Source organism: Ascaphus truei, chromosome 3 (assembly GCF_040206685.1).
Source record: "Ascaphus truei isolate aAscTru1 chromosome 3, aAscTru1.hap1, whole genome shotgun sequence".
Taxonomy (NCBI): Eukaryota; Metazoa; Chordata; class Amphibia; order Anura; family Ascaphidae; genus Ascaphus; species Ascaphus truei.
Window position 1 is genome coordinate 142,773,409 of NC_134485.1, and position 14,050 is coordinate 142,787,458.

The following is a 14,050-nucleotide window of genomic DNA, read 5'->3' on the forward strand; positions in this document are numbered from 1 at the left end:
AGAGGGCAGGGCTCAAAAAGGGATCTGCCAGAGTCTGTTTCAGAAGAGGAAGGGGATGTGACTTTGTAAATGGTTGCTATAGAAACATAAAGGCTTGTTACATTAGAATACATTAAAAAAAAAGTAAAACTTGTTTCCCCCCACCCCTCTCACAGTACAGAACTGATTTATTAAAAAAAAAAAAAAAACACACACACACACACACACACATAATTGATATAGATATTGCTTGAACTGCAGTTGTAATTACAATCTCCTGTCTTCTAATCTTCTAATGTCTGTTATCTATAATTATTCATGTATATATTTATAAATAATATTCAGTATTTGGGGGTCTTGTCTTAACATGCAGAAAGGTGTTCATTACACAATATTTTTTTAAAGCTTCTGCTTTCGGCTGCATCAAATGTAACACATTTGTTAATCAGGTTCCATAGGGATATATTTTTAGTCGAAGAAGTTTACCTAGCCACCGATCTGAAGGTAATTTTAAAGTAGATGAAAGTGGAAACAAATTACAGAGTGATACAGAACTTAAGATATCTTTGTAATGTGTTTTGTAACTCTGCTTATCGCCTCCCATTTACGCTCCATAAATTATAAACTGACACACGTGACAAAATGGGAACAAATTACCTTGGTACTTTAATGTTAAAGCTGCAGTTCAGTCAATATCCTGCATGTGTGTTTTTTTTTTAATAAATCAGTTCTGTAGTAAGAAAAAATACTTTTAGCATTTTCTGTTTTAAAAAAAACAACTTTGAAAGACCAATTTTCTTGTATTCTATTTTAACAACCATTTGCTAAGGCACTGCCCCTTCATGTCCTGTCACAAGCCCTGGCACACCCCTTTGTCAGCCCTGCCCTCCCTCTAGCACATGTCAGTGCAGGAGTGCTCATGAATATTCATGAGCTTCCACTGACTGACAGAAGCAGAAGAAAAACATATGCCAGCTCTAAAGATCTTGCCAAAGTTTGCCGATCAATACAGTGGCGACCAACTTTATTCTAACTCGGCTAGCTCCGCGAATTTCCGATTATCCCGGTGATGTGCGGTTTTGTGTTGTGTTCTCCCGGGGTTTATTGCGTTATTTTCGCGGCTGTGATTTAAGCATTTTATTCCCGCTGGCTGCAATACTGCAATGCCGTGTAAAAACGCATGGGGGCGTTTGTGAGCTGTTGTCTTGGAAGCCGAGAAATTCATGAATTGTAATGCAGTATACACTGTATATATACAGTATATACTGTATAACAACAACCCCAATAACCCCTAACATACACATACAGTACTGTATATGCACATCAATGATACTATAGGCCGTCCCCTGGCGAGATGTGTTTGCAGCAGAGAGAGAACCGCTGCATCGGCACATTAAAAATTATTTAAAATACATTTTTATTCATAGTGTAGATGTGCAGGGGGTCTCCGGAGCTGAACCGCGTTGGTTTCAGGTCCGGGGACCCCTTGCTTCCCGAGATACAGCCCCCTTTATGAGGTGCCGGTATCCCTCTGCATTTAAATGTCCCGATCACGTGACCGCGGCATGTAAACAAAGCAGAGGGATACCGGCACCCCCTAAAGGGGCCTGTATCTCGGGAAGCAGGCGGTCCCCGGACCTAAAACCACAGCGGTTCAGCTCCGGAGACCCTCTGCACATCTACAGTATGAATAAAACACATATATAAATAAACACTCGTTCCTTACCTTTGCTGCTATGTGCTATGGTAACGAAGCAGCATGACTGTATTTTTAATAATATTGTACCATGAGCAGGGGGTTCCCCGAGCCACAAATCAAAGCTCAGGGGACTTCCTGTTCCTGCACAATATTATTAAAAATACAGAAATGCTTCATTACCATAGCTGATAGCCGCTAAGGCAATGAAGGGGTTAATCCACCGTGCCCGCTTTATTGTGGTTAGCGGGGGTGGGTGAAGGGGGTATTTGGCCCTTGGTGTGAGTTTAGAACTTGCGGGGGGGTTGCGGGTGCACTTAACCCCTTCACGACCGTAGCAGTTAATACCGCTACGGTCATGAAGGGGTTAACCCCTCCCGCTACCCCCCGCAAGCCCTAAACAACCATCATTGGGGCTAATACCCCCTTCACCCACCCCCGCTACCCACAATAAAAAAAATTCACACACAGCAGCAGCAGCAGCACAATTAATAAATAAATCTAAATAAATAAATAAATACATGAATATAAATAAATACATTTAAAATACATTTTTATTCATAGGGTAGATGTGCAGGGGGTCTCCGGAGCTGAACCGCGTTGGTTTCAGGTCCGGGGACCCCCTGCTCCCCGAGATACAGACCCCTTTATGAGGGGTTAAGTGAAGGGGTTAAGGGGTTAAGGGGTTAAGGTGCCGGTATACCCCCTTCACCCACCCCCGCTACCCACAATAAAAAAAATTCACGCACAGCAGCCCCACAAATAATATTTAATAAATAAATCTAAATAAATAAATAAATACATGAATATAAATATATATATAGAACACACAAAAGGAGAAGTTGCTCAACACATAATATATAAGGTTAACTCAAGCCCTTTAATAAAACTAACTATAAGGGTAAAATAAAATATATACCCCAATTAAAGTCAGTATATAAATTAAATAGGACCTGATGGTGCTAGGGGATAGTGAAAACTATATAAGACACACAGATGAAAAGAACATAGACAATCCCCTTAGTAGCACTCTAAATTACACCTAAACTAATCTATAAGATAAAGATGGTTAAAAAGAAACAGATGCTCCGCCAATTCAGAAAAAATGAACAAGATTTTATTGATTAAACAACAAGACACACTAACTTAAAAACATAAAAATACTAAAGACAGCCTATGAAAATATATATGTATCAAAAATATAAAGAGAGGACTACTAATCAAACACTTTCAGTATTACAAAGAGAAAAAAACCTAAAATGTGTCTAAATAAAGTTTAAATAATGACAACAAAGTAGTTTAGTCTAACATAATAGGCAATACAAAATATATTCCCACTGACATATGCATGAAAGAATAATAAATCATTGCATTGGAAAAAGTATATAGTCAATGACCCAGTATATAGCCAGGAAAAATTAGTATGTATACCAAAAACAGAGGGGGAAAAAAGAGATAAAGCAACCAGGGAAAAATAATATAACAATAATAATAGTTATACCCTGAACAGCATTTCCCCAAAATGAAATCAATGAGAACTGATGCAGCAAATAAAGAAAAATATGACTAATAAAGACATATTAGCAAACAGAGTCATACATATTGAAAACACCACAAAGTGCAGCACTGCAAGGACAGGTAATGCCCAAACAGTAAGGAGGGTAATACTCAGCTGCAGCTAGATTGTGTAGAGTTTGTGTCCATATTGATTGTACAGGATGTGTTTCCAAAGTCTGCTTATAACAGGAACAAAAAATAAAGTCCAAAATGCTGCATCAGATCCATCATAAGTCCCTCAGAATAGAAGATTACATAAAGGCTGTAGTAAAGTAAACACTCAACATGTTTCACCCGTGAGTGGGCTTCTTCCCCTCTGTTTTTGGTATACATACTAATTTTTCCTGGCTATATACTGGGTCATTGATTATATACTTTTTCCAACGCAATGATTTCTTATTCTTTCATGCATATGTCAGTGGGAATATATTTTGTATTGCCTATTATGTTAGACTAAACTACTTTGTTGTCATTATTTAAACTTTATTTAGACACATTTTAGTTTTTTTTCTCTTTGTAATACTGAAAGTGTTTGATTAGTAGTCCTCTCTTTATATTTTTGATACATATATATTTTCATAGGCTGTCTTTAGTATTTTTATGTTTTTAAGTTAGTGTGTCTTGTTGTTTAATCAATAAAATCTTGTTCATTTTTTCTGAATTGGCGGAGCATCTGTTTCTTTTTAACCATCTTTATCTTATAGATTAGTTTAGGTGTAATTTAGAGTGCTACTAAGGGGATTGTCTATGTTCTTTTCATCTGTGTGTCTTATAAATATATATATATATATATATATATATATATATATATATATATATATATATATATATATAACAACAATCCCTATACATATATATATTTTTATATATATATATATATATATATATACACATACATACAAAAACAAAACAGAGAGCGCACGCCCCATAGTGTGATCCTGTACAGTTTAATGATGGGGAGGAGTAGGTGAGGGGGATTAAAAACACTTACAAAGTATAAGTGAAAATAAAGCAATTCGTGACAATAATATCACCACCGATGCAGGCCGTCCCGTGATGTCTTGGAATCCAACTGGAACCCTTGTGCTGTGCAGACAACGAGTGACGTAATGTCGTAATTTTACGTCCCTGACGGGTTTTCTGCGATCATTATAGTAATTCAAGTGATATTTTTAATTATATACATTTGGGCCCGTTTGTAGGGGCGTAAGCATCACAAATTGATGCACCAATTGAATCGCAGACACTCTTGTACATATTCAGCCACTACTGTTCGTGTACAAATCCCTTTGATAAAGTTGCAGTATTGTGACGAAACGCGTCAGGAATGTAAAATTACAACATTACGTCACCACGTTGTCTGCGTGCTTTACGGCCGGAGCATGCAGGATTGGAATTGAGGCCTACTCTGATGACACACTGTGTGGAGGACTTCAATTGATTGCGGATAAGAGTGGACACTGTCGGATTCACAGCACAAGGGTTCCAGTTGGATTCCAAGACATCACGGGACGGCCTGCATCGGTGGTGATATTATTGTCACAAATTGCTTTATTTTCACTTATACTTTGTAAGTGTTTTTAATCCCCCTCACCAACCCCTCCCCATTAAACTGTACAGGATCACACTATGGGGCGTGCGCTCTCTGTTTTGTTTTTGTTTCTATAGAATTTGCCTTGGAAGTGGTTCTTCCATGTGAGAGCAGCCGTGGACCCCTGGATCCTACAAGCATTTCCTGTATCACCAATCAGGAATACATTTGGGGTTTGGACTATTACCATTGGACATTTTTATTTAATTATTCTATATTGTATATTTTTGTAATAGAGTGTTTCATCTAGTTAATATTATTATCAATTATATGTACTATAGGATTGTTTTTTATCATTGAGTATAGCAATTTTTTAGGTTATTCAATTGTTCACTGGTTTGTAAGTGGCGCTACTATTTTCATCTCATATATATATATACAGTATATACACACACATGATGAACCAATATACAAATAAATGTAGAAGGGTTATCAAAATCATACTGTACTACAAATAACACTTCTCCATACAGACACACTACATTACAATGAATTTCCTTTAATAATCCTAACTGATCTTACAATCTAAATCATCAAATGCCAATGAAAAACCTCACATTCCAATCAATACATTGCATTTACATTGTATTTATGATGCATAAAATCTATGCACCATATACATTCTGCAAATGAATGTGAACAATATCATTGCAAGCTAAATACAAATACTGTACCTCCAAACAAGTAAACTATTTTAACCACACAAGTAAACAAAAATCAATATATAAGTACCAACCAGAAAACAAAATTTAAAACCAAGGCTAACCCTTACAATACCAAGGATTACATCTATCTAATTGTAAAAAACATTATACTGTACACACATTGAAGCATTGCAATAAACAACATACAGTACAGTACATCCCCTGTATCTCCCTGCCTTGAGTGTAATCTGTTTACCCCAAAGGGAGGCCTACCCACATACCGTTGGGGAACCCCCCCCCCACCCCCAGTACCCACAATAAAAACAATACAGTGACCCACAATAAACATCATTATATTTATTAAATACATTACCCACCCCCTGTGCCCCCCCATAAATACAAGATTTATCCTTTTACAAACAGGGTTCATAACGCAGCCCCACGTGAGTCCCTGGTGGGCTGACGGGGCACCTGACAGACCTACAGGGTACCAGCAGCCCTTTTCAAACAGGTTCTGGAGGCCTGCTGGTGGGTCCCGCCAGCACCATGGCCCCCAGGTGGTCTCCTTGGGTCACCGTGGGCCACAATTGGGTCCCCACAGTACGTCCAAGGATGTCTGGGTGCCCCGGGTCAGAATCACAGGTGTCTACGGGGCCTCGGGTTGTTCCCACGGGGGTCTGGGGAACTCACGGGTGCTCACTACGGGTCTGCGGTGCCCCCACAGAAGTGGGACCACACATCTTAATCCCTGCACCTACGGGTCAGCGGTGCCCCCACAGAAGTGGGACCACACAGTTTCATCCCCGCAGACTACGGGTCCGCAGTGCCCCCACAGATGTGAGGCCACCGCTTCATCCCCGCATGTGTCACCCGTGGAACCACCAGCCTGATACCCGTGAGATACCCGAGAAAACCACAGGTGGTCTCCAGAGGTCTTACGCGGAACCACGGAACAAACCCTGAATGTAAAAAAAATAAACCTGGCCTATACATTCAATACATACACCCCCCCCCCCCAACACCTACAGTACAATAATGTGCAAAATAACTATTATCCAGATATGGATAATAGATTAATTGCCCATTATTAAAAACATTAACTAGCATATTCAAATAAATAATAAAGTGCTACTGACCTCATCAAGAAGAAGTCTCCGTCGCCAGCAACATTCTTGTCTTGTCCACAAAATACATTGCCACCGTTAGGGCTAATACCCCCTTCACCCACCCCTGCTACCCACAATAAAAAAAAATTCACACACAGCAGCAGCACAATTAATAAATAAATCTAAATAAATTAATACATGAATATAAATAAATACATTTGAAATACATTTTTATTCATAGTGTAGATGTGCAGGGGGTCTCCGGAGCTGAACCGCTGTGGTTTTAGGTCCGGGGACCCCCTGCTTCCCGAGATACAGGCCCCTTTAGGGGGTGCCGGTATCCCTCTGCTTGGTTTACATGCCGCGGTCACGTGATCGGGATATTAAATGCAGAGGGATACCGGCACCTCATAAAGGGGTCTGTATCTCGGGGAGCAGGGGGTCCCCGGACCTGAAACCAGCGCGGTTCAGCTCCGGAGACCCCCTGCACATCTACACTATGAATAAAAATGTATTTTAAATGTATTTATTTATATTCATGTATTTAATTATTTATTTAGATGTATTTATTTATTTTTTGGGCGGCTGCTGTGTGTGAATTTTTTTTATTGTGGGTAGCGGCGGTGGGTGAAGGGGGTATTAGCCCCAATGATGGTTGTTTAGGGCTTGCGGGGGGTAGCGGGAGGGGTTAACCCCTTCATGACCGTAGCGGTATTAACTGCTACGGCCGTGAAGGGGTTAAGTGCACCCGCAACCCCCCCACAAGTCCTAAACTCACACCAAGGGCCAAATACCCCCTTCACCCACCCCCGCTAACCACAATAAAGCGGGCATGGTGGGTTAACCCCTTCATTGCCTTAGCGGCTATCAGCTATGGTAATGAAGCAGCATTTCTGTATTTTTAATAATATTGTGCAGGAGCATGGGGTCCCCTGAGCTTTGATTTGTGGCTCAGGGAACCCCCTGCTCATTGTACAATATTATTAAAAATACAGTCATGCTGCTTCGTTACCATAGCACATAGCCGCAAAGGTAAGGAACGAGTGTTTATTTATATATGTGTTTTATTCATACTGTAGATGTGCAGAGGGTCTCCGGAGCTGAACCGCTGTGGTTTTAGGTCCGGGGACTGCCTGCTTCCCGAGATACAGGCCCCTTTAGGGGGTGCCGGTATCCCTCTGCTTTGTTTACATGCCGCGGTCACGTGATCGGGACATTTAAATGCAGAGGGATACCGGCACCTCATAAAGGGGGCTGTATCTCGGGAAGCAGGGGGTCCCCGGACCAGAAACCAACGCGGTTCAGCTCTGGAGACCCCCTGAACATCTACACTATGAATAAAAATGTATTTTAAATAATTTTTAATGTGCCGATGTTTGCGCAGAGAGAGCAGCGGTTCTCTCTCTGCTGCAAACACATCTCGCCCCCACCGGCCTATAGTATCATTGATGTGCATATACAGTACTGTATGTGTACAGTACTGTATGTTAGGGGTTATAGGGGTATTTGTTATACAGTATATATATATATATATATATATATATATATATATATATATATATATATATATATATATATATATATATATACTGCATTACAATTCATGAATTTATGCCATCTGGCGGACACGTGAAGCATTGCAGCCTAGTAAATCCTGAACCATTATCAATTAACACATCAACCGCGCTTCAGCCGGGCATGACCCCTGGCTGGGAACGCGGCATGCTCCGGGTGAACAGCGTCGCATTCCAGGAACAAGCCAGGGACAAACCGGTGATTTGTTAGAATAAAATGTGCCGCAACAGTACATGGAGAATAAATTGACTGGCAGCTATACAGTTCTTTAGGTAATTAGAGATTGCCCACATGAAACTATTGAAGTAAAAAAATTAATTAAAAAAAAAAAAAAAAAAAAAAGACTGAACTGCAGCTTTAAAGGACAGGATGAAAATGCCACTTGGAGCAAAACATGCATTACCTGCTTAGTCACCTGTGACTAAATTGCCTCCGAATTACACCCTTTTGCCTTTATACAGTACTGTATAAAAAACACTGTTTCAAGGCAAAAGTGGTGTAATTCGTAGTCAATAAGGTAGCACCATATGTATAAACAATCCTATTGCTTTGAATGGAATTTTTCCCTTGATAGTGGTGCAGGTGTGTTTGCCCAAGAATTATGCCCCTTTTGCATTTATATAGAAATCGCTCAACACAAAGAACAGGGCATATTACTGGGCTACATTATTTTTTACGTTCTTAAATTTAGGGTAGGTTGTTAGACAGAAATATTTTCATTACTTTAAACACGTCAGTTTTATTTACAGATAAAATGGTAGAAAAAGTGCTCTGCAAAATGTCATCGACTCCATTATAACATGTGACAGGTAACGCTTCGAATTCCAACATAGTGTACAGTAAATGGAGCAAAACTGTAGCAAAATATCTGCCAGGACTGAAGGGGTGATCGAGAAAGTAAGCACAAATGACTACACAATAGTATTAAAAAATCTAATTAATATCTTTGAAGTTATAAAATGCAGTATACAACCCCCAAATAAAATGCAGCTCCAAATAAACAGACTTTCCAAAGAGTCTATAGCAGAATATCCAAAACAAAATAGGGTCCAAACAATCTCAGGGCATGGAATAGAAATGTCAGAGCATTTAAAATTAATTAGAAATCAATCTCCAGTACACTCACAAGTAAAATGTTTTACCAGTGATACATTGAGAGTTACCGCTCATTTTCAAGTATGTCCTGGTATGATGGTAATCATCCCTTGTATATAGTGTGTTGTTCCAATGAGTGTGTCCTCCAGGAATATCCCAAACATATGTAGGTGAGTCATAAGCATATTGGGCAGAGCGTGGTAGTCCAGAGCTTTGGTCACTGCTGTTGAAATGTTGGCATTGGTATCCTGGCATTCCGACTCAGATCTCCTTCAGCTTCCCATCAGCATGTGCTTGCTTCCCTGGGACTGGTAGTATGTTCCCCGGTGTTTGGTCTCTCTTCAAATCTTTGTCCACGGCAAACACCCAACGCATTTCATGGCTAGGAGCCCCTGAGAAAGCTGCAAGCTCACTTACTTGCAGCTTCCTTAGAGTCAGAAAAGCTTGCTTGCAATTGGAGTGGAAAAAGTTTGAGGAGAGATCGATCTGAGATTAAGGGCCTCATGCAGTAACAGCGTTACGCCACTTATCGCCATCTTATCGCCAAAACAGCCTACTTCGATTCAGTAAGCCCCGATAAGCTGGCGATAAGAGCAAAAATTGCCCCCCCCCCCAACCCCGCAGCGGTAAGCCACCTTTCGGCACTGATTGGCAGTTTTACAAACACGCTCAATTCTATAAGCCCTGATCAGCTTATCGCAGCTGATCACTTCTTTAGAATTGCAATTTCTTCTCCAAATCTCCAAAAGAAGGTGGGGAGAAGCTGCCGATAAGCGGCGAGACGGCACTTACAAAATAAAATGCATGTTTCCTGGATCGGATTGACGCCGGGGTCTCTGGAGCTGATATCCATTAATATCAGCACCGGAGACCCCCGGCATGAATCCCATGCATGACAAATGCATTTACAGGCAACTTCATTACCTTAGCGGCTAACCGCTATGGCAACGAAGGGGTTCACCTCCCGTGCCAGGATTATTGTGGGTAGTGGGGGTGGGTGAAGGTGGTACTTGGCCCTGGATGGGTGTTTAAGTCTTGCGGGGGAGAGTGGGGTAAGCGGGTGGACTTAACCCTGGACTTAACCCCTTCATTACCTTAGCGGTTAATATTAATAAACTAATTGCTGTGTTTGTTAATGGTTGAATTAACTCCTTGTGTTGGTTAGTGCTTGTATTAATTGCATATGTTGGCTAGTGTTTTAATTTATTGAATTGGGGTGTTTAGAGGTTTTGGAATGTTTTATTATTGTGTCTTTTGTGCATTAATGTATTTTGATTAGGTGTCCATTGATTGTTATAGTGGCGTATCATGCCCATATTATTATAGTATATGGGTATGATGTACCACTATAACAATCAATGGGTGCAGGGTGGGTATACTGGGTATGGGGTGGGTGGTTAGGCCTCCCGGGTTGGTAGCGGGGGAGGCTGGGTTAACCACTTAATTACTATAGCAGATATTAACTGCTAAGGTGATTAAGGCGCTAGGGGACATTAGAATGTATTTTGCTATGTATTTTTCTGGCAACGGAGGACAGGGACCTGCCGTAAGCTGACGAGGATGGCTTTCATATTGCCAGGGGTAAGCAGAACTATTTTATTTACTTTATTTATGCTGCATGGCTAATGTTGTGATTAATAATGGGCAAATAATCTATTATCCATATCTGGATAATAGTTATTTTGCCCATTACTGTACTGTATGTGTTTGGGGGGGAGGGGGGGAAGGAGGGGGAATTTATTGAAATGTAGGCCATGTTTTATTTTTTTACATACAGGATTGATACCTGAGGCCCACGGGGACCACCCAAGGACCCCCAGACGCTCACGGATACACCTTAGGACCCACGTAGGACACCTGCGTGGAAGAACCGGTGGCCCCACAGACAACCGTGAAAACCACTGAGGGCTCCCAGGCTCTCATGGGAACCACCCGAGGGCCCCCAGACACCCATGGGGATGACCCGGGGACCCCCAGACACCCACAGTGACCACCTGTGGACCCCATTGGGGCCCACGATCACCCACGGGGACCACCTTGAGGCTCACGGAGCCTCGCAGGGATGCATGGGTACCCCCGGGGTGCACTGTGGGATCTGCAGACACCCGTCGGGACCACCAGGGACCCCATCAGCCTGGGGTATTAAGTGTGTGTGTAAAAAAATGGTTTTATGGGGGGGGGGGGGGCACAGGGTTTGGTATTGGTGCTTATTAAATATTTTAAAATTTAAATGTTATTACTTGTGTATTGTAGCAGGAGGTCTCTGGAGCAGAACCACATTGATTTCAGGTCCGGGAACACCCTACTCACCGAGATACAGGCCCCGGTATGGGGTGCCGGTATCTCCTATGCATGGAAATGTCCCAATCACGTGAAGCGAGACATTTACATGAATAGGAGATACTGGCACCCCATAACGGGGCATGTATCTTGGTAAGTAGGGGGTCCCCGGACCTGAAACCAATGCGGTTCTGCTCCGGAGACCCCCTGTTCATCTATACAAGTCATAACATTTAAATTCAAAAAGATTTTTTTACGGCGTGATTTTTGCAGAGAGAAAGGCGGATCTCTCTGTTGCCGGCGACAGGTCCTATCGCCGCCGGCAACTCGCCATGTTTGCAAATGTTGCTCTCACTGGTATTCGGGCCTTTCTGCATACTGTGAGAGCAATACGGCAAAAATATGTCGATTTCAAAACCATGCCGATAATTTCAATCGGACTTTACTGCATGAGGCCTTAACTATTTAATGGTTTTAGCACCTAAAATTCCAGTGTTCTATACATTGCCTAAAGTACATAAAGGTATACTTCCTCATCAAGGAAGACCAATAGACTCAGCAAGAAGTTTATTTTAGAGCCTTTGTACTATTATTTGGTATTATTTACGTTATATTGAGTTTTTGTACAAAATAATTACCCCTTTTATTTGATGTGTCCACAGATTTCACATATCTCTGTTCTTTGAACCTTGTAAATCTATATGTCGATATTAATCAATATTCAGCATAAGCAGTATTACATAGGATTCTAGCTGACCAGAATGGCGCAATAGTTCAGTTCTTTCGCATATTGTGATGTTAGTATTATGTAACCACTATTTTAAATTTGATAAAGATTTATTTTTGCAAGTTACTGATAGTACAAAGGTCTCTTCCTTTGCACTAAGTATCGCAAATCTTTTTGTGAGTTCTCTTTAGGATCATTTCAGACATCAAATGTTCTGCTCCAGAATGTAATTGTAGTGCTGCTTTAATAATGATGTCACCTTGAATAGATTTAGATTAAAAAACAATAATATGTCAATGCTACTTTTGGAGACATGCAGTTTATTATAAACAGAGACAATTAGTATAATTTTTTTTTAGATGTACAGATTTACAGATATCAATTAAATATTCCTATATCCTACCACTTTGTATCATAAATCTAACACTTGCAATACTTACAATTTTTTTTTTTTTACTGTTTTGAGCCTCGACACCTAGAATTAAATATTACTAAAGTAAATTGAATAGTCATTTGAATTTTTGATGTGGAAGCTCAAACAGCAACCTAATATTTAACCACTAATTTGATCTATAGAGATAACTCTAAGAGAAGTAGAACATGATATGTGTTTGTAACAGGGGACTTATCCCTGTTCACAAATGTGCCTCTAATCCAGCAGTGTGGTGGTTAACTGCTGGTAGCAATTTAACTAACACCACCTGCCTGATTACAGGTGGTAGAAAAAGCCTGCCTTTGAGACAGGAAGTGACCCCTTAGCTCATGTGTGAGCTGAACTTTGGAGACAGAACAGAGGTTCTTGAGTCTCCCAGGAGAGACTGACCAAGAGAACACAGATCTCTGGAGCTGACCATGCCTTGAGCTGTGCCAGAAGACACAGCAGAGCTGCTTCCAAGACACAGGGGAAACTTCTAAACCTGAATGCTGACAAACCCTGAAGAAAAGGTAGCAACCAGGGACAGAGAAGATTTCCCCTCCAAACCACAAGGAACAGATAAGACTTTTATTACAAGACTTTTTATATCTGTTCATTTCATGCTATGTGTTTGGGGCTGGGAGACATGCTTAACTAAGGGAGTTGTGAATTGCATAGTATTTCACTAGAACCACTCCCAAGTGAATAGAAGCTTTGTTTCCCCCTTGTTTGGATGGTTTCCTGATGTTAAGGAAAAGGCACAATAAAGCCTCGTTATAATTTCACCTTATAATGTCTCCAATTGTGTACCTCTGTGAACGTCCGTCTACATATGGTGTCTGAAATGGGACGAGAGGTGTCTTTGAAGTTAAAAAGGACCAGAGATTTTTTATGTGAAATTTTTTTTAATGCTTTTTGCCTACAAACAGTCTGAGCAACTTAAAAAAAAAAAAAAAAAAATCTCATGCAGCAGAGATCAGAGTTAAAGTGATACACACCACTGAAACTTACACTGCACTGAAACTTACAAAACCACAGATGGACTCTTTTCCCGAATCCCAAGAGGAGAGAGAGAGAGACTGCTGAAGCAGGTAAACCTTTATTTGTCTATCACAAAGTGTAATATGGTCATTGAAATAGGGGTTTTGCCTTCTAGCCATAGTCAGGGTTCAAGAAGTGAGTCAGCCCTTAAAAAGGGATAGGTGTTTGTTGTTTTCAAAAATTTCGCTGAAGCAGTGAATACAGATGGTGACCCACGAGCGGTACTGATTTTGCAAATAAAGGTTGCCACACCGCATAGGACTACCAGCTGTGAATGGAGTATATGCAGAAAAGTGTGAAAAATTGATGTAAGACTGTGCTGAAGCAGGGGAATTTTTAGCAAA

General features: G+C 40.8%; 1 protein-coding gene across 4 annotated transcripts in view; it reads left to right on the top strand.

Annotated features, from left to right (window-relative positions):
- Positions 1–14,050, top strand: part of LOC142489216 (multidrug and toxin extrusion protein 2-like) — a 524,115-nt gene that overhangs the window by 201,661 nt on the left and 308,404 nt on the right. The window lies entirely within an intron of this gene.